The sequence below is a fragment of the Phallusia mammillata genome, chromosome 8 (assembly GCF_965637545.1).
Source record: "Phallusia mammillata chromosome 8, kaPhaMamm4.hap1.1, whole genome shotgun sequence".
Lineage (NCBI taxonomy): Eukaryota > Metazoa > Chordata > Ascidiacea > Phlebobranchia > Ascidiidae > Phallusia > Phallusia mammillata.
The window spans coordinates 14,373,711-14,394,270 of record NC_137259.1 but is presented as its reverse complement, the minus strand read 5'-3'; positions in this window follow the sequence as shown (position 1 = coordinate 14,394,270).

Genomic DNA, 20,560 nt, shown 5'->3' with positions numbered 1-20,560 from the left:
AAACCGGATTTTTCTTCGATTTTTTGACCCTCAAAAATCGAAAAAACGGAAAGGCTATAGCCGTATGTTTTTTTCCAAAATCGGGTCAAAATTTTCGATTTTAGAAACTGGTTTAAACCGGTTTGGAGGTTCGGGAGGAGGCAGAAACCGGTCATAACCGGTTTGAAACTGGAATATTCCCACGAAAACCCACCCAAAACCGGATTTTTCTTCGATTTTTTGACCCCCAAAAATCGAAAAAACGGAAAGGCTATAGCCTTAGGGTTTTTTCCAAAATCGGGTCAAAATTTTCGATTTTAGAAACTGGTTTAAACCGGTTTGGAGGTTCGGTAGGAGGCAGAAACCGGTCATAACCGGTTTGAAACTGGAATATTCCCACGAAAACCCACCCAAAACCGGATTTTTCTTCGATTTTTTGACCCCCAAAAATCGAAAAAACGGAAAGGCTATAGCCTTAGGGTTTTTTCCAAAATCGGGTCAAAATTTTCGATTTTAGAAACTGGTTTAAACCGGTTTGGAGGTTCGGGAGGAGGCAGAAACCGGTCATAACCGGTTTGAAACTGGAATATTCCCACGAAAACCCACCCAAAACCGGATTTTTCTTCGATTTTTTGACCCTCAAAAATCGAAAAAACGGAAAGGCTATAGCCTTATGTTTTTTTCCAAAATCGGGTCAAAATTTTCGATTTTAGAAACTGGTTTAAACCGGTTTGGAGGTTCGGGAGGAGGCAGAAACCGGTCATAACCGGTTTGAAACTGGAATATTCCCACGAAAACCCACCCAAAACCGGATTTTTCTTCGATTTTTTGACCCTCAAAAATCGAGAAAACGGAAAGGCTATAGCCTTAGGGTTTTTTCCAAAATCGGGTCAAAATTTTCGATTTTAGAAACTGGTTTAAACCGGTTTGGAGGTTCGGTAGGAGGCAGAAACCGGTCATAACCGGTTTGAAACTGGAATATTCCCACGAAAACCCACCCAAAACCGGATTTTTCTTCGATTTTTTGACCCCCAAAAATCGAAAAAACGGAAAGGCTATAGCCTTAGGGTTTTTTCCAAAATCGGGTCAAAATTTTCGATTTTAGAAACTGGTTTAAACCGGTTTGGAGGTTCGGTAGGAGGCAGAAACCGGTCATAACCGGTTTGAAACTGGAATATTCCCACGAAAACCCACCCAAAACCGGATTTTTCTTCGATTTTTTGACCCCCAAAAATCGAAAAAACGGAAAGGCTATAGCCTTAGGGTTTTTTCCAAAATCGGGTCAAAATTTTCGATTTTAGAAACTGGTTTAAACCGGTTTGGAGGTTCGGTAGGAGGCAGAAACCGGTCATAACCGGTTTGAAACTGGAATATTCCCACGAAAACCCACCCAAAACCGGATTTTTCTTCGATTTTTTGACATCCAAAAATCGAGAAAACGGAAAGGCTATAGCCTTAGGTTTTTTTTCCAAAATCGGGTCAAAATTTTCGATTTTAGAAACCGGTTTAAGCGGTTTGGAGGTTCGGGAGGAGGCAGAAACCGGTCATAACCGGTTTGAAACTGGAATATTCCGACGAAAACCCACCCAAAACCGGATTTTTCTTCGATTTTTTGATCGGGTCAAAATTTTCGATTTTAGAAACTGGTTTAAACCGGTTTGGAGGTTCGGGAGGAGGCAGAAACCGGTCATAACCGGTTTGAAACTGGAATATTCCGACGAAAACCCACCCAAAACCGGATTTTTCTTCGATTTTTTGACCCCCAAAAATCGAAAAAACGGAAAGGCTATAGCCTTAGGGTTTTTTCCAAAATCGGGTCAAAATTTTCGATTTTAGAAACTGGTTTAAACCGGTTTGGAGGTTCGGTAGGAGGCAGAAACCGGTCATAACCGGTTTGAAACTGGAATATTCCCACGAAAACCCACCCAAAACCGGATTTTTCTTCGATTTTTTGACCCCCAAAAATCGAAAAAACGGAAAGGCTATAGCCTTAGGGTTTTTTCCAAAATCGGGTCAAAATTTTCGATTTTAGAAACTGGTTTAAACCGGTTTGGAGGTTCGGTAGGAGGCAGAAACCGGTCATAACCGGTTTGAAACTGGAATATTCCCACGAAAACCCACCCAAAACCGGATTTTTCTTCGATTTTTTGACCCACCAAAATCGAGAAAACGGAAAGGCTATAGCCTTAGGGTTTTTTCCAAAATCGGGTCAAAATTTTCGATTTTAGAAACTGGTTTGAACCGGTTTGGAGGTTCGGTAGGAGGCAGAAACCGGTCATAACCGGTTTGAAACTGGAATATTCCCACGAAAACCCACCCAAAACCGGATTTTTCTTCGATTTTTTGACCCTCAAAAATCGAGAAAACGGAAAGGCTATAGCCTTAGGTTTTTTTCCAAAATCGGGTCAAAATTTTCGATTTTAGAAACTGGTTTAAACCGGTTTGGAGGTTCGGTAGGAGGCAGAAACCGGTCATAACCGGTTTGAAACTGGAATATTCCCACGAAAACCCACCCAAAACCGGATTTTTCTTCGATTTTTTGACATCCAAAAATCGAGAAAACGGAAAGGCTATAGCCTTAGGTTTTTTTCCAAAATCGGGTCAAAATTTTCGATTTTAGAAACTGGTTTAAACCGGTTTGGAGGTTCGGGAGGAGGCAGAAACCGGTCATAACCGGTTTGAAACTGGAATATTCCGACGAAAACCCACCCAAAACCGGATTTTTCTTCGATTTTTTGACCCTCAAAAATCGAAAAAACGGAAAGGCTATAGCCTTAGGTTTTTTTCCAAAATCGGGTCAAAATTTTCGATTTTAGAAACTGGTTTAAACCGGGTTGGAGGTTCGGTAGGCGGCAGAAACCGGTCATGACCGGTTTGAAACTGGAATATTCCCACGAAAACCCACCCAAAACCGGATTTTTCTTCGATTTTTTGACCCCCAAAATCGAAAAAACGGAAAGGCTATAGCCTTAGGGTTTTTTCCAAAATCGGGTCAAAATTTTCGATTTTAGAAACTGGTTTGAACCGGTTTGGAGGTTCGGTAGGAGGCAGAAACCGGTCATAACCGGTTTGAAACTGGAATATTCCCACGAAAACCCACCCAAAACCGGATTTTTCTTCGATTTTTTGACATCCAAAAATCGAAAAAACGGAAAGGCTATAGCCTTAGGGTTTTTTCCAAAATCGGGTCAAAATTTTCGATTTCAGAAACTGGTTTGAACCGGTTTGGAGGTTCGGTAGGAGGCAGAAACCGGTCATAACCGGTTTGAAACTGGAATATTCCCACGAAAACCCACCCAAAACCGGATTTTTCTTCGATTTTTTGACATCCAAAAATCGAGAAAACGGAAAGGCTATAGCCTTAGGTTTTTTTTCCAAAATCGGGTCAAAATTTTCGATTTTAGAAACTGGTTTGAACCGGTTTGGAGGTTCGGTAGGAGGCAGAAACCGGTCATAACCGGTTTGAAACTGGAATATTCCCACGAAAACCCACCCAAAACCGGATTTTTCTTCGATTTTTTGACCCCCAAAAATCGAAAAAACGGAAAGGCTATAGCCTTAGGGTTTTTTCCAAAATCGGGTCAAAATTTTCGATTTTAGAAACTGGTTTAAACCGGTTTGAAGGTTCGGTAGGAGGCAGAAACCGGTCATAACCGGTTTGAAACTGGAATATTCCCACGAAAACCCACCCAAAACCGGATTTTTCTTCGATTTTTTGACCCCCAAAATCGAAAAAACGGAAAGGCTATAGCCTTAGGGTTTTTTCCAAAATCGGGTCAAAATTTTCGATTTTAGAAACTGGTTTAAACCGGTTTGAAGGTTCGGTAGGAGGCAGAAACCGGTCATAACCGGTTTGAAACTGGAATATTCCGACGAAAACCCACCCAAAACCGGATTTTTCTTCGATTTTTTGATCGGGTCAAAATTTTCGATTTTAGAAACTGGTTTAAACCGGTTTGGAGGTTCGGGAGGAGGCAGAAACCGGTCATAACCGGTTTGAAACTGGAATATTCCGACGAAAACCCACCCAAAACCGGATTTTTCTTCGATTTTTTGACCCTCAAAAATCGAAAAAACGGAAAGGCTATAGCCTTAGGTTTTTTTCCAAAATCGGGTCAAAATTTTCGATTTTAGAAACTGGTTTAAACCGGGTTGGAGGTTCGGTAGGCGGCAGAAACCGGTCATGACCGGTTTGAAACTGGAATATTCCGACGAAAACCCACCCAAAACCGGATTTTTCTTCGATTTTTTGACCCTCAAAAATCGAAAAAACGGAAAGGCTATAGCCTTAGGGTTTTTTCCAAAATCGGGTCAAAATTTTCGATTTCAGAAACTGGTTTGAACCGGTTTGGAGGTTCGGTAGGAGGCAGAAACCGGTCATAACCGGTTTGAAACTGGAATATTCCCACGAAAACCCACCCAAAACCGGATTTTTCTTCGATTTTTTGACATCCAAAAATCGAGAAAACGGAAAGGCTATAGCCTTAGGTTTTTTTTCCAAAATCGGGTCAAAATTTTCGATTTTAGAAACTGGTTTGAACCGGTTTGGAGGTTCGGTAGGAGGCAGAAACCGGTCATAACCGGTTTGAAACTGGAATATTCCCACGAAAACCCACCCAAAACCGGATTTTTCTTCGATTTTTTGACCCCCAAAAATCGAAAAAACGGAAAGGCTATAGCCTTAGGGTTTTTTCCAAAATCGGGTCAAAATTTTCGATTTTAGAAACTGGTTTAAACCGGTTTGGAGGTTCGGTAGGAGGCAGAAACCGGTCATAACCGGTTTGAAACTGGAATATTCCCACGAAAACCCACCCAAAACCGGATTTTTCTTCGATTTTTTGACATCCAAAAATCGAGAAAACGGAAAGGCTATAGCCTTAGGTTTTTTTTCCAAAATCGGGTCAAAATTTTCGATTTTAGAAACCGGTTTAAGCGGTTTGGAGGTTCGGGAGGAGGCAGAAACCGGTCATAACCGGTTTGAAACTGGAATATTCCGACGAAAACCCACCCAAAACCGGATTTTTCTTCGATTTTTTGATCGGGTCAAAATTTTCGATTTTAGAAACTGGTTTAAACCGGTTTGGAGGTTCGGGAGGAGGCAGAAACCGGTCATAACCGGTTTGAAACTGGAATATTCCGACGAAAACCCACCCAAAACCGGATTTTTCTTCGATTTTTTGACCCCCAAAAATCGAAAAAACGGAAAGGCTATAGCCTTAGGGTTTTTTCCAAAATCGGGTCAAAATTTTCGATTTTAGAAACTGGTTTAAACCGGTTTGGAGGTTCGGTAGGAGGCAGAAACCGGTCATAACCGGTTTGAAACTGGAATATTCCCACGAAAACCCACCCAAAACCGGATTTTTCTTCGATTTTTTGACCCCCAAAAATCGAAAAAACGGAAAGGCTATAGCCTTAGGGTTTTTTCCAAAATCGGGTCAAAATTTTCGATTTTAGAAACTGGTTTAAACCGGTTTGGAGGTTCGGTAGGAGGCAGAAACCGGTCATAACCGGTTTGAAACTGGAATATTCCCACGAAAACCCACCCAAAACCGGATTTTTCTTCGATTTTTTGACCCACCAAAATCGAGAAAACGGAAAGGCTATAGCCTTAGGGTTTTTTCCAAAATCGGGTCAAAATTTTCGATTTTAGAAACTGGTTTGAACCGGTTTGGAGGTTCGGTAGGAGGCAGAAACCGGTCATAACCGGTTTGAAACTGGAATATTCCCACGAAAACCCACCCAAAACCGGATTTTTCTTCGATTTTTTGACCCTCAAAAATCGAGAAAACGGAAAGGCTATAGCCTTAGGTTTTTTTCCAAAATCGGGTCAAAATTTTCGATTTTAGAAACTGGTTTAAACCGGTTTGGAGGTTCGGTAGGAGGCAGAAACCGGTCATAACCGGTTTGAAACTGGAATATTCCCACGAAAACCCACCCAAAACCGGATTTTTCTTCGATTTTTTGACATCCAAAAATCGAGAAAACGGAAAGGCTATAGCCTTAGGTTTTTTTCCAAAATCGGGTCAAAATTTTCGATTTTAGAAACCGGTTTGAGCGGTTTGGAGGTTCGGGAGGAGGCAGAAACCGGTCATAACCGGTTTGAAACTGGAATATTCCGACGAAAACCCACCCAAAACCGGATTTTTCTTCGATTTTTTGACCCTCAAAAATCGAAAAAACGGAAAGGCTATAGCCTTAGGGTTTTTTCCAAAATCGGGTCAAAATTTTCGATTTTAGAAACTGGTTTAAACCGGTTTGGAGGTTCGGGAGGAGGCAGAAACCGGTCATAACCGGTTTGAAACTGGAATATTCCGACGAAAACCCACCCAAAACCGGATTTTTCTTCGATTTTTTGACCCCCAAAAATCGAAAAAACGGAAAGGCTATAGCCTTAGGGTTTTTTCCAAAATCGGGTCAAAATTTTCGATTTCAGAAACTGGTTTGAACCGGTTTGGAGGTTCGGTAGGAGGCAGAAACCGGTCATAACCGGTTTGAAACTGGAATATTCCCACGAAAACCCACCCAAAACCGGATTTTTCTTCGATTTTTTGACATCCAAAAATCGAGAAAACGGAAAGGCTATAGCCTTAGGTTTTTTTTCCAAAATCGGGTCAAAATTTTCGATTTTAGAAACTGGTTTGAACCGGTTTGGAGGTTCGGTAGGAGGCAGAAACCGGTCATAACCGGTTTGAAACTGGAATATTCCCACGAAAACCCACCCAAAACCGGATTTTTCTTCGATTTTTTGACCCCCAAAAATCGAAAAAACGGAAAGGCTATAGCCTTAGGGTTTTTTCCAAAATCGGGTCAAAATTTTCGATTTTAGAAACTGGTTTAAACCGGTTTGAAGGTTCGGTAGGAGGCAGAAACCGGTCATAACCGGTTTGAAACTGGAATATTCCCACGAAAACCCACCCAAAACCGGATTTTTCTTCGATTTTTTGACCCCCAAAATCGAAAAAACGGAAAGGCTATAGCCTTAGGGTTTTTTCCAAAATCGGGTCAAAATTTTCGATTTTAGAAACTGGTTTAAACCGGTTTGAAGGTTCGGTAGGAGGCAGAAACCGGTCATAACCGGTTTGAAACTGGAATATTCCGACGAAAACCCACCCAAAACCGGATTTTTCTTCGATTTTTTGATCGGGTCAAAATTTTCGATTTTAGAAACTGGTTTAAACCGGTTTGGAGGTTCGGGAGGAGGCAGAAACCGGTCATAACCGGTTTGAAACTGGAATATTCCGACGAAAACCCACCCAAAACCGGATTTTTCTTCGATTTTTTGACCCTCAAAAATCGAAAAAACGGAAAGGCTATAGCCTTAGGTTTTTTTCCAAAATCGGGTCAAAATTTTCGATTTTAGAAACTGGTTTAAACCGGGTTGGAGGTTCGGTAGGCGGCAGAAACCGGTCATGACCGGTTTGAAACTGAAATATTCCCACGAAAACCCACCCAAAACCGGATTTTTCTTCGATTTTTTGACCCCCAAAATCGAAAAAACGGAAAGGCTATAGCCTTAGGGTTTTTTCCAAAATCGGGTCAAAATTTTCGATTTTAGAAACTGGTTTGAACCGGTTTGGAGGTTCGGTAGGAGGCAGAAACCGGTCATAACCGGTTTGAAACTGGAATATTCCCACGAAAACCCACCCAAAACCGGATTTTTCTTCGATTTTTTGACATCCAAAAATCGAGAAAACGGAAAGGCTATAGCCTTAGGGTTTTTTCCAAAATCGGGTCAAAATTTTCGATTTTAGAAACTTGTTTAAACCGGTTTGAAGGTTCGGTAGGAGGCAGAAACCGGTCATAACCGGTTTGAAACTGGAATATTCCGACGAAAACCCACCCAAAACCGGATTTTTCTTCGATTTTTTGACCCTCAAAAATCGAAAAAACGGAAAGGCTATAGCCTTAGGTTTTTTTCCAAAATCGGGTCAAAATTTTCGATTTTAGAAACTGGTTTGAACCGGTTTGGAGGTTCGGTAGGAGGCAGAAACCGGTCATAACCGGTTTGAAACTGGAATATTCCCACGAAAACCCACCCAAAACCGGATTTTTCTTCGATTTTTTGACATCCAAAAATCGAGAAAACGGAAAGGCTATAGCCTTAGGGTTTTTTCCAAAATCGGGTCAAAATTTTCGATTTTAGAAACTTGTTTAAACCGGTTTGAAGGTTCGGTAGGAGGCAGAAACCGGTCATAACCGGTTTGAAACTGGAATATTCCGACGAAAACCCACCCAAAACCGGATTTTTCTTCGATTTTTTGACATCCAAAAATCGAGAAAACGGAAAGGCTATAGCCTTAGGTTTTTTTCCAAAATCGGGTCAAAATTTTCGATTTTAGAAACTGGTTTAAACCGGTTTGGAGGTTCGGGAGGAGGCAGAAACCGGTCATAACCGGTTTGAAACTGGAATATTCCCACGAAAACCCACCCAAAACCGGATTTTTCTTCGATTTTTTGACCCTCAAAAATCGAAAAAACGGAAAGGCTATAGCCTTATGTTTTTTTCCAAAATCGGGTCAAAATTTTCGATTTTAGAAACTGGTTTAAACCGGTTTGGAGGTTCGGGAGGAGGCAGAAACCGGTCATAACCGGTTTGAAACTGGAATATTCCCACGAAAACCCACCCAAAACCGGATTTTTCTTCGATTTTTTGACCCCCAAAAATCGAAAAAACGGAAAGGCTATAGCCTTAGGGTTTTTTCCAAAATCGGGTCAAAATTTTCGATTTTAGAAACTGGTTTAAACCGGTTTGGAGGTTCAGGAGGAGGCAGAAACCGGTCATAACCGGTTTGAAACTGGAATATTCCCACGAAAACCCACCCAAAACCGGATTTTTCTTCGATTTTTTGACCCTCAAAAATCGAAAAAACGGAAAGGCTATAGCCTTATGTTTTTTTCCAAAATCGGGTCAAAATTTTCGATTTTAGAAACTGGTTTAAACCGGTTTGGAGGTTCGGGAGGAGGCAGAAACCGGTCATAACCGGTTTGAAACTGGAATATTCCGACGAAAACCCACCCAAAACCGGATTTTTCTTCGATTTTTTGACCCCCAAAAATCGAAAAAACGGAAAGGCTATAGCCTTAGGGTTTTTCCAAAATCGGGTCAAAATTTTCGATTTTAGAAACTGGTTTAAACCGGTTTGGAGGTTCGGTAGGAGGCAGAAACCGGTCATAACCGGTTTGAAACTGGAATATTCCCACGAAAACCCACCCAAAACCGGATTTTTCTTCGATTTTTTGACCCCCAAAAATCGAAAAAACGGAAAGGCTATAGCCTTAGGGTTTTTTCCAAAATCGGGTCAAAATTTTCGATTTTAGAAACTGGTTTAAACCGGTTTGGAGGTTCAGTAGGAGGCAGAAACCGGTCATAACCGGTTTGAAACTGGAATATTCCCACGAAAACCCACCCAAAACCGGATTTTTCTTCGATTTTTTGACCCCCCAAAATCGAAAAAACGGAAAGGCTATAGCCTTAGGGTTTTTTCCAAAATCGGGTCAAAATTTTCGATTTTAGAAACTGGTTTGAACCGGTTTGGAGGTTCGGGAGGAGGCAGAAACCGGTCATAACCGGTTTGAAACTGGAATATTCCCACGAAAACCCACCCAAAACCGGATTTTTCTTCGATTTTTTGACCCTCAAAAATCGAGAAAACGGAAAGGCTATAGCCTTAGGTTTTTTTCCAAAATCGGGTCAAAATTTTCGATTTTAGAAACTGGTTTAAACCGGTTTGGAGGTTCGGTAGGAGGCAGAAACCGGTCATAACCGGTTTGAAACTGGAATATTCCCACGAAAACCCACCCAAAACCGGATTTTTCTTCGATTTTTTGACCCTCAAAAATCGAGAAAACGGAAAGGCTATAGCCTTAGGTTTTTTTCCAAAATCGGGTCAAAATTTTCGATTTTAGAAACTGGTTTAAACCGGTTTGGAGGTTCGGTAGGAGGCAGAAACCGGTCATAACCGGTTTGAAACTGGAATATTCCCACGAAAACCCACCCAAAACCGGATTTTTCTTCGATTTTTTGACCCCCCAAAATCGAAAAAACGGAAAGGCTATAGCCTTAGGGTTTTTTCCAAAATCGGGTCAAAATTTTCGATTTTAGAAACTGGTTTGAACCGGTTTGGAGGTTCGGTAGGAGGCAGAAACCGGTCATAACCGGTTTGAAACTGGAATATTCCCACGAAAACCCACCCAAAACCGGATTTTTCTTCGATTTTTTGACCCTCAAAAATCGAGAAAACGGAAAGGCTATAGCCTTAGGTTTTTTTCCAAAATCGGGTCAAAATTTTCGATTTTAGAAACTGGTTTAAACCGGTTTGGAGGTTCGGTAGGAGGCAGAAACCGGTCATAACCGGTTTGAAACTGGAATATTCCCACGAAAACCCACCCAAAACCGGATTTTTCTTCGATTTTTTGACCCCCAAAAATCGAAAAAACGGAAAGGCTATAGCCTTAGGGTTTTTTCCAAAATCGGGTCAAAATTTTCGATTTTAGAAACTGGTTTAAACCGGTTTGGAGGTTCGGTAGGAGGCAGAAACCGGTCATAACCGGTTTGAAACTGGAATATTCCGACGAAAACCCACCCAAAACCGGATTTTTCTTCGATTTTTTGACCCTCAAAAATCGAAAAAACGGAAAGGCTATAGCCTTAGGGTTTTTTCCAAAATCGGGTCAAAATTTTCGATTTCAGAAACTGGTTTGAACCGGTTTGGAGGTTCGGTAGGAGGCAGAAACCGGTCATAACCGGTTTGAAACTGGAATATTCCCACGAAAACCCACCCAAAACCGGATTTTTCTTCGATTTTTTGACATCCAAAAATCGAGAAAACGGAAAGGCTATAGCCTTAGGTTTTTTTTCCAAAATCGGGTCAAAATTTTCGATTTTAGAAACTGGTTTGAACCGGTTTGGAGGTTCGGTAGGAGGCAGAAACCGGTCATAACCGGTTTGAAACTGGAATATTCCCACGAAAACCCACCCAAAACCGGATTTTTCTTCGATTTTTTGACCCCCAAAAATCGAAAAAACGGAAAGGCTATAGCCTTAGGGTTTTTTCCAAAATCGGGTCAAAATTTTCGATTTTAGAAACTGGTTTAAACCGGTTTGGAGGTTCGGTAGGAGGCAGAAACCGGTCATAACCGGTTTGAAACTGGAATATTCCCACGAAAACCCACCCAAAACCGGATTTTTCTTCGATTTTTTGACATCCAAAAATCGAGAAAACGGAAAGGCTATAGCCTTAGGTTTTTTTTCCAAAATCGGGTCAAAATTTTCGATTTTAGAAACCGGTTTAAGCGGTTTGGAGGTTCGGGAGGAGGCAGAAACCGGTCATAACCGGTTTGAAACTGGAATATTCCGACGAAAAACCACCCAAAACCGGATTTTTCTTCGATTTTTTGACCCTCAAAAATCGAAAAAACGGAAAGGCTATAGCCTTATGTTTTTTTCCAAAATCGGGTCAAAATTTTCGATTTTAGAAACTGGTTTAAACCGGTTTGGAGGTTCGGTAGGAGGCAGAAACCGGTCATAACCGGTTTGAAACTGGAATATTCCCACGAAAACCCACCCAAAACCGGATTTTTCTTCGATTTTTTGACCCCCAAAAATCGAAAAAACGGAAAGGCTATAGCCTTAGGTTTTTTTCCAAAATCGGGTCAAAATTTTCGATTTTAGAAACTGGTTTAAACCGGTTTGGAGGTTCGGTAGGAGGCAGAAACCGGTCATAACCGGTTTGAAACTGGAATATTCCCACGAAAACCCACCCAAAACCGGATTTTTCTTCGATTTTTTGACCCCCCAAAATCGAGAAAACGGAAAGGCTATAGCCTTAGGGTTTTTTCCAAAATCGGGTCAAAATTTTCGATTTTAGAAACTGGTTTGAACCGGTTTGGAGGTTCGGTAGGAGGCAGAAACCGGTCATAACCGGTTTGAAACTGGAATATTCCCACGAAAACCCACCCAAAACCGGATTTTTCTTCGATTTTTTGACCCTCAAAAATCGAGAAAACGGAAAGGCTATAGCCTTAGGTTTTTTTCCAAAATCGGGTCAAAATTTTCGATTTTAGAAACTGGTTTAAACCGGTTTGGAGGTTCGGTAGGAGGCAGAAACCGGTCATAACCGGTTTGAAACTGGAATATTCCCACGAAAACCCACCCAAAACCGGATTTTTCTTCGATTTTTTGACATCCAAAAATCGAGAAAACGGAAAGGCTATAGCCTTAGGTTTTTTTCCAAAATCGGGTCAAAATTTTCGATTTTAGAAACCGGTTTGAGCGGTTTGGAGGTTCGGTAGGAGGCAGAAACCGGTCATAACCGGTTTGAAACTGGAATATTCCGACGAAAACCCACCCAAAACCGGATTTTTCTTCGATTTTTTGACCCTCAAAAATCGAAAAAACGGAAAGGCTATAGCCTTAGGGTTTTTTCCAAAATCGGGTCAAAATTTTCGATTTTAGAAACTGGTTTAAACCGGTTTGGAGGTTCGGGAGGAGGCAGAAACCGGTCATAACCGGTTTGAAACTGGAATATTCCCACGAAAACCCACCCAAAACCGGATTTTTCTTCGATTTTTTGACCCCCAAAAATCGAAAAAACGGAAAGGCTATAGCCTTAGGGTTTTTTCCAAAATCGGGTCAAAATTTTCGATTTTAGAAACTGGTTTAAACCGGTTTGAAGGTTCGGTAGGAGGCAGAAACCGGTCATAACCGGTTTGAAACTGGAATATTCCGACGAAAACCCACCCAAAACCGGATTTTTCTTCGATTTTTTGACCCTCAAAAATCGAAAAAACGGAAAGGCTATAGCCTTAGGTTTTTTTTCCAAAATCGGGTCAAAATTTTCGATTTCAGAAACTGGTTTGAACCGGTTTGAAGGTTCGGTAGGAGGCAGAAACCGGTCATAACCGGTTTGAAACTGGAATATTCCCACGAAAACCCACCCAAAACCGGATTTTTCTTCGATTTTTTGACATCCAAAAATCGAGAAAACGGAAAGGCTATAGCCTTAGGTTTTTTTTCCAAAATCGGGTCAAAATTTTCGATTTTAGAAACTGGTTTGAACCGGTTTGGAGGTTCGGTAGGAGGCAGAAACCGGTCATAACCGGTTTGAAACTGGAATATTCCCACGAAAACCCACCCAAAACCGGATTTTTCTTCGATTTTTTGACCCCCAAAAATCGAAAAAACGGAAAGGCTATAGCCTTAGGTTTTTTTTCCAAAATCGGGTCAAAATTTTCGATTTTAGAAACTGGTTTAAACCGGTTTGGAGGTTCGGTAGGAGGCAGAAACCGGTCATAACCGGTTTGAAACTGGAATATTCCCACGAAAACCCACCCAAAACCGGATTTTTCTTCGATTTTTTGACCCCCAAAAATCGAAAAAACGGAAAGGCTATAGCCTTAGGGTTTTTTCCAAAATCGGGTCAAAATTTTCGATTTTAGAAACTGGTTTGAACCGGTTTGGGGGTTCGGTAGGAGGCAGAAACCGGTCATAACCGGTTTGAAACTGGAATATTCCCACGAAAACCCACCCAAAACCGGATTTTTCTTCGATTTTTTGACCCCCCCAAAATCGAGAAAACGGAAAGGCTATAGCCTTAGGGTTTTTTCCAAAATCGGGTCAAAATTTTCGATTTTAGAAACTGGTTTGAACCGGTTTGGGGGTTCGGTAGGAGGCAGAAACCGGTCATAACCGGTTTGAAACTGGAATATTCCCACGAAAACCCACCCAAAACCGGATTTTTCTTCGATTTTTTGACCCCCCCAAAATCGAGAAAACGGAAAGGCTATAGCCTTAGGTTTTTTTCCAAAATCGGGTCAAAATTTTCGTATTTAGAAACTGGTTTAAACCGGTTTGGAGGTTCGGTAGGAGGCAGAAACCGGTCATAACCGGTTTGAAACTGGAATATTCCCACGAAAACCCACCCAAAACCGGATTTTTCTTCGATTTTTTGACCCCCCCAAAAATCGAAAAAACGGAAAGGCTATAGCCTTAGGGTTTTTTCCAAAATCGGGTCAAAATTTTCGATTTTAGAAACTGGTTTAAACCGGTTTGGAGGTTCAGTAGGAGGCAGAAACCGGTCATAACCGGTTTGAAACTGGAATATTCCCACGAAAACCCACCCAAAACCGGATTTTTCTTCGATTTTTTGACCCCCCAAAATCGAAAAAACGGAAAGGCTATAGCCTTAGGGTTTTTTCCAAAATCGGGTCAAAATTTTCGATTTTAGAAACTGGTTTGAACCGGTTTGGAGGTTCGGTAGGAGGCAGAAACCGGTCATAACCGGTTTGAAACTGGAATATTCCCACGAAAACCCACCCAAAACCGGATTTTTCTTCGATTTTTTGACCCTCAAAAATCGAGAAAACGGAAAGGCTATAGCCTTAGGTTTTTTTCCAAAATCGGGTCAAAATTTTCGATTTTAGAAACTGGTTTGAACCGGTTTGAAGGTTCGGTAGGAGGCAGAAACCGGTCATAACCGGTTTGAAACTGGAATATTCCCACGAAAACCCACCCAAAACCGGATTTTTCTTCGATTTTTTGACATCCAAAAATCGAGAAAACGGAAAGGCTATAGCCTTAGGTTTTTTTTCCAAAATCGGGTCAAAATTTTCGATTTTAGAAACTGGTTTGAACCGGTTTGGAGGTTCGGTAGGAGGCAGAAACCGGTCATAACCGGTTTGAAACTGGAATATTCCCACGAAAACCCACCCAAAACCGGATTTTTCTTCGATTTTTTGACCCCCAAAAATCGAAAAAACGGAAAGGCTATAGCCTTAGGTTTTTTTTCCAAAATCGGGTCAAAATTTTCGATTTTAGAAACTGGTTTAAACCGGTTTGGAGGTTCGGTAGGAGGCAGAAACCGGTCATAACCGGTTTGAAACTGGAATATTCCCACGAAAACCCACCCAAAACCGGATTTTTCTTCGATTTTTTGACCCCCAAAAATCGAAAAAACGGAAAGGCTATAGCCTTAGGGTTTTTTCCAAAATCGGGTCAAAATTTTCGATTTTAGAAACTGGTTTGAACCGGTTTGGGGGTTCGGTAGGAGGCAGAAACCGGTCATAACCGGTTTGAAACTGGAATATTCCCACGAAAACCCACCCAAAACCGGATTTTTCTTCGATTTTTTGACCCCCCCAAAATCGAGAAAACGGAAAGGCTATAGCCTTAGGTTTTTTTCCAAAATCGGGTCAAAATTTTCGTATTTAGAAACTGGTTTAAACCGGTTTGGAGGTTCGGTAGGAGGCAGAAACCGGTCATAACCGGTTTGAAACTGGAATATTCCCACGAAAACCCACCCAAAACCGGATTTTTCTTCGATTTTTTGACCCCCCCAAAAATCGAAAAAACGGAAAGGCTATAGCCTTAGGGTTTTTTCCAAAATCGGGTCAAAATTTTCGATTTTAGAAACTGGTTTAAACCGGTTTGGAGGTTCAGTAGGAGGCAGAAACCGGTCATAACCGGTTTGAAACTGGAATATTCCCACGAAAACCCACCCAAAACCGGATTTTTCTTCGATTTTTTGACCCCCCAAAATCGAAAAAACGGAAAGGCTATAGCCTTAGGGTTTTTTCCAAAATCGGGTCAAAATTTTCGATTTTAGAAACTGGTTTGAACCGGTTTGGAGGTTCGGTAGGAGGCAGAAACCGGTCATAACCGGTTTGAAACTGGAATATTCCCACGAAAACCCACCCAAAACCGGATTTTTCTTCGATTTTTTGACCCTCAAAAATCGAGAAAACGGAAAGGCTATAGCCTTAGGTTTTTTTCCAAAATCGGGTCAAAATTTTCGATTTTAGAAACTGGTTTAAACCGGTTTGGAGGTTCGGTAGGAGGCAGAAACCGGTCATAACCGGTTTGAAACTGGAATATTCCCACGAAAACCCACCCAAAACCGGATTTTTCTTCGATTTTTTGACCCCCAAAAATCGAAAAAACGGAAAGGCTATAGCCTTAGGGTTTTTTCCAAAATCGGGTCAAAATTTTCGATTTTAGAAACTGGTTTAAACCGGTTTGGAGGTTCGGTAGGAGGCAGAAACCGGTCATAACCGGTTTGAAACTGGAATATTCCGACGAAAACCCACCCAAAACCGGATTTTTCTTCGATTTTTTGACCCTCAAAAATCGAAAAAACGGAAAGGCTATAGCCTTAGGGTTTTTTCCAAAATCGGGTCAAAATTTTCGATTTCAGAAACTGGTTTGAACCGGTTTGGAGGTTCGGTAGGAGGCAGAAACCGGTCATAACCGGTTTGAAACTGGAATATTCCCACGAAAACCCACCCAAAACCGGATTTTTCTTCGATTTTTTGACATCCAAAAATCGAGAAAACGGAAAGGCTATAGCCTTAGGTTTTTTTTCCAAAATCGGGTCAAAATTTTCGATTTTAGAAACTGGTTTGAACCGGTTTGGAGGTTCGGTAGGAGGCAGAAACCGGTCATAACCGGTTTGAAACTGGAATATTCCCACGAAAACCCACCCAAAACCGGATTTTTCTTCGATTTTTTGACCCCCAAAAATCGAAAAAACGGAAAGGCTATAGCCTTAGGGTTTTTTCCAAAATCGGGTCAAAATTTTCGATTTTAGAAACTGGTTTAAACCGGTTTGGAGGTTCGGTAGGAGGCAGAAACCGGTCATAACCGGTTTGAAACTGGAATATTCCCACGAAAACCCACCCAAAACCGGATTTTTCTTCGATTTTTTGACATCCAAAAATCGAGAAAACGGAAAGGCTATAGCCTTAGGTTTTTTTTCCAAAATCGGGTCAAAATTTTCGATTTTAGAAACCGGTTTAAGCGGTTTGGAGGTTCGGGAGGAGGCAGAAACCGGTCATAACCGGTTTGAAACTGGAATATTCCGACGAAAAACCACCCAAAACCGGATTTTTCTTCGATTTTTTGACCCTCAAAAATCGAAAAAACGGAAAGGCTATAGCCTTATGTTTTTTTCCAAAATCGGGTCAAAATTTTCGATTTTAGAAACTGGTTTAAACCGGTTTGGAGGTTCGGTAGGAGGCAGAAACCGGTCATAACCGGTTTGAAACTGGAATATTCCCACGAAAACCCACCCAAAACCGGATTTTTCTTCGATTTTTTGACCCCCAAAAATCGAAAAAACGGAAAGGCTATAGCCTTAGGTTTTTTTCCAAAATCGGGTCAAAATTTTCGATTTTAGAAACTGGTTTAAACCGGTTTGGAGGTTCGGTAGGAGGCAGAAACCGGTCATAACCGGTTTGAAACTGGAATATTCCCACGAAAACCCACCCAAAACCGGATTTTTCTTCGATATTTTGACCCCCCAAAATCGAGAAAACGGAAAGGCTATAGCCTTAGGGTTTTTTCCAAAATCGGGTCAAAATTTTCGATTTTAGAAACTGGTTTGAACCGGTTTGGAGGTTCGGTAGGAGGCAGAAACCGGTCATAACCGGTTTGAAACTGGAATATTCCCACGAAAACCCACCCAAAACCGGATTTTTCTTCGATTTTTTGACCCTCAAAAATCGAGAAAACGGAAAGGCTATAGCCTTAGGTTTTTTTCCAAAATCGGGTCAAAATTTTCGATTTTAGAAACTGGTTTAAACCGGTTTGGAGGTTCGGTAGGAGGCAGAAACCGGTCATAACCGGTTTGAAACTGGAATATTCCCACGAAAACCCACCCAAAACCGGATTTTTCTTCGATTTTTTGACATCCAAAAATCGAGAAAACGGAAAGGCTATAGCCTTAGGTTTTTTTCCAAAATCGGGTCAAAATTTTCGATTTTAGAAACCGGTTTGAGCGGTTTGGAGGTTCGGGAGGAGGCAGAAACCGGTCATAACCGGTTTGAAACTGGAATATTCCGACGAAAACCCACCCAAAACCGGATTTTTCTTCGATTTTTTGACCCTCAAAAATCGAAAAAACGGAAAGGCTATAGCCTTAGGGTTTTTTCCAAAATCGGGTCAAAATTTTCGATTTTAGAAACTGGTTTAAACCGGTTTGGAGGTTCGGGAGGAGGCAGAAACCGGTCATAACCGGTTTGAAACTGGAATATTCCCACGAAAACCCACCCAAAACCGGATTTTTCTTCGATTTTTTGACCCCCAAAAATCGAAAAAACGGAAAGGCTATAGCCTTAGGGTTTTTTCCAAAATCGGGTCAAAATTTTCGATTTTAGAAACTGGTTTAAACCGGTTTGAAGGTTCGGTAGGAGGCAGAAACCGGTCATAACCGGTTTGAAACTGGAATATTCCGACGAAAACCCACCCAAAACCGGATTTTTCTTCGATTTTTTGACCCTCAAAAATCGAAAAAACGGAAAGGCTATAGCCTTAGGTTTTTTTTCCAAAATCGGGTCAAAATTTTCGATTTCAGAAACTGGTTTGAACCGGTTTGAAGGTTCGGTAGGAGGCAGAAACCGGTCATAACCGGTTTGAAACTGGAATATTCCCACGAAAACCCACCCAAAACCGGATTTTTCTTCGATTTTTTGACATCCAAAAATCGAGAAAACGGAAAGGCTATAGCCTTAGGTTTTTTTTCCAAAATCGGGTCAAAATTTTCGATTTTAGAAACTGGTTTGAACCGGTTTGGAGGTTCGGTAGGAGGCAGAAACCGGTCATAACCGGTTTGAAACTGGAATATTCCCACGAAAACCCACCCAAAACCGGATTTTTCTTCGATTTTTTGACCCCCAAAAATCGAAAAAACGGAAAGGCTATAGCCTTAGGGTTTTTTCCAAAATCGGGTCAAAATTTTCGATTTTAGAAACTGGTTTAAACCGGTTTGGAGGTTCGGTAGGAGGCAGAAACCGGTCATAACCGGTTTGAAACTGGAATATTCCCACGAAAACCCACCCAAAACCGGATTTTTCTTCGATTTTTTGACCCCCAAAAATCGAAAAAACGGAAAGGCTATAGCCTTAGGGTTTTTTCCAAAATCGGGTCAAAATTTTCGATTTTAGAAACTGGTTTGAACCGGTTTGGGGGTTCGGTAGGAGGCAGAAACCGGTCATAACCGGTTTGAAACTGGAATATTCCCACGAAAACCCACCCAAAACCGGATTTTTCTTCGATTTTTTGACCCCCCCAAAATCGAGAAAACGGAAAGGCTATAGCCTTAGGTTTTTTTCCAAAATCGGGTCAAAATTTTCGTATTTAGAAACTGGTTTAAACCGGTTTGGAGGTTCGGTAGGAGGCAGAAACCGGTCATAACCGGTTTGAAACTGGAATATTCCCACGAAAACCCACCCAAAACCGGATTTTTCTTCGATTTTTTGACCCTCAAAAATCGAAAAAACGGAAAGGCTATAGCCTTAGGGTTTTTTCCAAAATCGGGTCAAAATTTTCGATTTTAGAAACTGGTTTAAACCGGTTTGAAGGTTCGGTAGGAGGCAGAAACCGGTCATAACCGGTTTGAAACTGGAATATTCCCACGAAAACCCACCCAAAACCGGATTTTTCTTCGATTTTTTGACCCTCAAAAATCGAAAAAACGGAAAGGCTATAGCCTTAGGGTTTTTTCCAAAATCGGGTCAAAATTTTCGATTTTAGAAACTTGTTTAAACCGGTTTGAAGGTTCGGTAGGAGGCAGAAACCGGTCATAACCGGTTTGAAACTGGAATATTCCGACGAAAACCCACCCAAAACCGGATTTTTCTTCGATTTTTTGACCCCCAAAATCGAAAAAACGGAAAGGCTATAGCCTTAGGGTTTTTTCCAAAATCGGGTCAAAATTTTCGATTTTAGAAACTTGTTTAAACCGGTTTGAAGGTTCGGTAGGAGGCAGAAACCGGTCATAACCGGTTTGAAACTGGAATATTCCCACGAAAACCCACCCAAATCCGGATTTTTCTTCGATTTTTTGACCCTCAAAAATCGAGAAAACGGAAAGGCTATAGCCTTAGGGTTTTTTTCCAAAATCGGGTCAAAATTTTCGTATTTAGAAACTGGTTTAAACCGGTTTGGAGGTTCGGTAGGAGGCAGAAACCGGTCATAACCGGTTTGAAACTGGAATATTCCCACGAAAACCCACCCAAAACCGGATTTTTCTTCGATTTTTTTGACATCCAAAAATCGAGAAAACGGAAAGGCTATAGCCTTAGGGTTTTTTCCAAAATCGGGTCAAAATTTTCGATTTCAGAAACTGGTTTGAACCGGTTTGGAGGTTCGGGAGGAGGCAGAAACCGGTCATAACCGGTTTGAAACTGGAATATTCCCACGAAAACCCACCCAAAACCGGATTTTTCTTCGATTTTTTGACATCCAAAAATCGAGAAAACGGAAAGGCTATAGCCTTAGGTTTTTTTTCCAAAATCGGGTCAAAATTTTCGATTTTAGAAACTGGTTTGAACCGGTTTGGAGGTTCGGTAGGAGGCAGAAACCGGTCATAACCGGTTTGAAACTGGAATATTCCCACGAAAACCCACCCAAAACCGGATTTTTCTTCGATTTTTTGACCCCCAAAAATCGAGAAAACGGAAAGGCTATAGCCTTAGGGTTTTTTCCAAAATCGGGTCAAAATTTTCGATTTTAGAAACTTGTTTAAACCGGTTTGAAGGTTCGGTAGGAGGCAGAAACCGGTCATAACCGGTTTGAAACTGGAATATT